Consider the following 4653-nt stretch of genomic DNA (forward strand, 5'->3'; position numbering starts at 1 on the left):
AAGACATCAACTACAATCAACAGGTACGTGTATCCCCCAGGGGCACTCAGTAGCGGACCCACAAAATCAATCTGCAAATTCTCCCAGGGTCCTTCTGCTAACGGAACCTTGCTAATACTGGTTTCTGCCCTTTTGGTCTTTATGTTCATCTTCTGCCCTTTTGGTCTTCATCTGCCCTTTTGGGAGTCATCTGTGCACACATTATAGATTCCTGTACCAGCAGTGTGACCGTGTTGTTAATCGTTTCCCAACAGTATTTAGTTAAAATAAATGTTAGGGAACCCTGAATACCCATGTGTCCTGCCAACCCATGATTCTCTCAGGCCAAATCTTCTTGATGTTGAGACAACAAACCGAAGACCGTCCGCAGTATCTCTCAACAAGAGATTATCTGGCAATACGTACTTTGACGGAGCCTTCTCAACTTCTTCCCTAATCTGCCTTTAAATGTCCTTGAGGAGTTCATCCCTATCCTGTTCTTCTGCTAAGCGTGGGGTGGGTTCCTTTAACAGTGGTAAAAGTTCAGGTTCAATGGTCTCTTTTTCCTGCTCCTCAGAATCATGCTCCTCCCAGGCTTGTCTCCCTTCATATGGTGTCCATTTTACCCCTATTAAGGCAGCCTCTTTAGCAAGTTCTTCTGCCTTGTTGTTTCCTACAAAACCTCATTGTTACCTGTCTAGTGTGCTTTCACTTTAACGATGGCCACGCTTTGGAGCTCCAAATTGGCTTATCCAATATATCCCTGGGTACTGAACTGTGCATCAGGGCCTTTCCAGAGGCATCACTAACACCCCTGTTATACCATAAAGGCATGTATTCAGTCAATGAAGTGGTGACATAAGCACTATTAGAGAAGATTACTATTATTGGACCTGCACTGAAGTGTATAATGGCTTCTATCATATCTTCTAGCTCATCTCACTGGCCAGAAAAGCTTTGGGGGCACTTGATTAATATTTGGTCATTGGTCTGGGGGCACCACCAAGCATACCCTGTGTGAAACCTTCCTCCTTTCCGGTACCTGGATCCATCCACCCATACTTTTAGGTCTTCCTTGCCCACCACTAGTCTGAATATTTCCTGTGACCTAGCCCGATGCACCTCCCCACACATACTCCACTGAGGGTACGCTCCAGAAGCATATTAATGGGAGCATGGGGTTATACTCCTAAATTCCACTACATGTTCAGTTCCAAGAACTACCCAATGCACTGCCAAAAGATTTTTGACACATTCATCAAATCCTTTCCCTACCGGAGCCAGCACTCTAGACCATTATCCAACAGGTACCCATTTGCCTTGTCTTTCTTGTAGCAACACCGCTGTTATGGCCACTGCAGATGCATATACTTGCAGTGCAAAAGGCAAATCAGCATTCAGATTACCTAAGGCTGGGGCTTGCATCGGATTAACTTTTAGCTTGGTGAAAGCTTCCTTGTGCTCCTCAAACCTCCTCAAACCAGTCTAGAGGATCTGTCTTTTTCCTGCCCCCTTTCAATAGATCATACAGCCGTTTTGCTTTTTCTGCAAAACCTTCAATAAAATCTCTGCAGAAACCAACAACACTTAGGAATTGCCTTAGTGCTGTTTTATTGTGTGGCCTAGTTAATTTCTTGATAGTTTCACACCTATTAGGGCCAGGAGTCCTTCCCCCCTGTGAAACTGTCACTACCCCCCTGTGAAACTCAATCAGTGTCAGCAATTCATTCAGCAGGGCATAGTGTTGTTCTTTTGTCTCTGTTTGGAGAAAAATGTCATCTACATACCATATGATACAGTCTGACTCTGAAAATGATTTCAGAATGTCCACCATATAGATGTGAAAGTATGTTGAATTAGACTTGAACCCTTGTTGCAACCTGCAAAATGCATATTGCTTCCCTATAAACATGAATGCAAACTTGTATTGACTGTCATATGGATTGGAATTTGAAAATTATCCATTTCAAATGTCAGTTGATGAGTAAACTTTGGCAGAGGGTTTAAATGCGGTCATTTTAGCAAGCACATTTGTAATGGATGGTGTACATTTGTAAAAAGCTTGAAATTCTAGAGTGGGCCTCAAGCCCCCTTCCTTTTTTACTGGCCACAGAGCTGCATTTGTATTGATTGACATTCCTTGGTGATCTTTTGTGCCAGTATATTTTGCACCGTGCTTTCTATGTATAATATGGACTTCGCTGGTTGTTTGTACTGTGTTTGCGGCGAGGGATCTGGTCTTTCAACCTGGATGATCATATCTGAGACCTTCCCACATTGTGCCTTGGAAGTAGCCCACACTTTGTTATGCTGCCACAGGATTTCTGCCAGTGCTTTGTCGTTAGTTTTTACCAGTGCAGGTGGATCAAGGCTTTCGTCTGTTTTCTCTGATTTTACCTCATAGCTGTCCATTACCATATGCACCTTACCTTTGTATTTGGATCATTTCCACAGTACCCAATTACAAAGATCCACAATCAGTCCATGTTCCCTCATGACATCAGAGCCCACAATGGTGCCCTCATGTGTTGGGGAAAGGAACAAACTCGGTTTCACACACAAGTTCCCTATATCAGTAGTCACTGGTATTGATTTCTGGGATGGTACTAACTGTCCCCCAAACTCTCTCAAAAAAATTTGCTTTCCCTGAGGATCTACATTTTTTTAAATTCAAATTAAATAAACTGATTGCTGCACCTGTATCCAGTAGGATATTTGTGCGATGACCCCCAGCCGCACCTTGCATATTTGGTCTGTCCCTATCCAAGGACAAGCCTGGGGTCTGACCTCCCTATGGTTTATGATATGGATTGGTTGGGGTTGGGGGTCTATACTCCTCTGGGATTTCTACCATTTTATTGGCTACACTATGCAGTTCCTTTGAAATTGGGCCATATAGTGTATCCTTAGGCGCTCTGTTCTTTTCTCCCATTGCTTTATCTGATCCCTGCCTAAATTCTTTCCTATTAGCAGTTTTCCTCTCACCCACCAGTCTTTTAGGCAATTTGCAGTCCTTCATTAGGTGTCATGTGTTCCCACATCTATAACATCTGCCTAAAAATCTCACCCTCATTTCACTTCTAACTACCTCTGAAATTTTCTTGTAAGATCTATTGTCCTGACTTGTCTCCCTTAAGATATTTAAAAATGTTTGATGTGAACTGGCATTTCTAAGCGCAAGTTTTGTATGATAATCCACAAATGTGCACTTATTTGCCATAGAGTATAGGAAACTACTGTCATCTGGAGACATGTCCGGGCAATTGTAAGTAGCTTTACACAGGGACAAATACTCTCTGCAAAATAACACTGTCACCCACATCAATAAATTTGGTATTTTCTTTCCTTTTCAATTTCTTTATTGGTTTTCATTTTAATCATACAAATAAACAAGCCAACATTAAATGTGTCATAGGTTGTTTGTTTTCCAACAAATCATAATTAAACAGTATAATCTCTATAGAACACAATCTTCAAATTTAATTATATATGTCTATCCCAACTTTTGGTATTTCTCAGTTCTAGTTATTACTTAATCCCTATCTTTTATTAGAAATATTATCTTGATACACAGTATACTCCTAGTTGGTTCATTTTTGTATTATAGATTGCTTCCCCACTCCCACCCCCTCATATATTCCTCAGTGACACAATTTCTGCTATAACCATTAACCTATTATCACACTCAAAACAAACATGTAATTAATTTATCAATAGGAGGAGAAAAAGTAATAATACCTTTCCCTCCATTACATTATAATAATACAGACCCCACTTCTGTTTAGGGATTCCATCCCCCCCAAAAAATTAAATTTGTGTAATTAATATAATATCTCTCAGTGATATATAGGGTGAGAGGAAAGAGCCTTCCATACTTCATCTTTTAACAATTATTCATTTCCTATTGTTTCAATCTTTATTACTCCCTTAATCTTAAGAATACAATAAGGGTTCACCTTTCTTTTCCTCATTGTCTTCTACTGATAGCACTGCATATTTTCCTTTTATTTCTATTTTACTTTATCTAATCATAGTATAATTGTTTCCTTCTTTTTCTTTACCACTCAGTTAAGTATGACATATATACCTAAATACTTTCAACATATTTCATATAACATCGACAATCACTAAAACACAAAGACCAAAGAAGGATGGGGGACAGGGGGCAGGCCAGCTGACAATCCCACGTATGAAAAGGGAACACGTATTACAACCTACATATTCAATAATGTAACTATATGGTCAACATTGACCGATCCCAGCCGTTATTCATACCGTGTTTCTGCCATTATAAGGCATCCCCATTAAAAAAGCCACCCCTGATTTTTTTATAAAATAATTAAAATAAGGCACTCACCCGTGAATAAGACATCCTCCGATACCCGATCCTGTGTGTGTCTCCTCGATGCTGGATGCAGTGTGTGTCTCCTCCTGGCTGCAGTGCAGAGCGAAACTGAAAGTAAGAAGCCGGCACACGCGCCCCCGCGATTCTGCACCAGGAAGCAAGCTGCTGATCCCTGCCCTAATGGAGATTCCTGCTCTAACAGACTTACCTGCCCTAACGGAGTTACACTTAAGTACCGGTAAGTGAACAGAAGGGGACAATCAATGGCATAGAGTGATCAGAAGGGGACAGTCAATGGCATAGAGTGATCAGAAGGGGAATATGAACGG

General features: G+C 41.0%; 1 pseudogene; it reads right to left on the reverse strand.

Moving 5' to 3' along the window:
* Nucleotides 1-2770: 2770 nt before the first annotated feature.
* LOC140337499 (posterior protein-like) overlaps nucleotides 2771-4653 on the reverse strand; it is a 6893-nt pseudogene continuing 5010 nt past the window's right edge.

The sequence above is a fragment of the Pyxicephalus adspersus genome, chromosome 8 (assembly GCF_032062135.1).
Source record: "Pyxicephalus adspersus chromosome 8, UCB_Pads_2.0, whole genome shotgun sequence".
In the NCBI taxonomy this organism is placed as follows: Eukaryota; Metazoa; Chordata; class Amphibia; order Anura; family Pyxicephalidae; genus Pyxicephalus; species Pyxicephalus adspersus.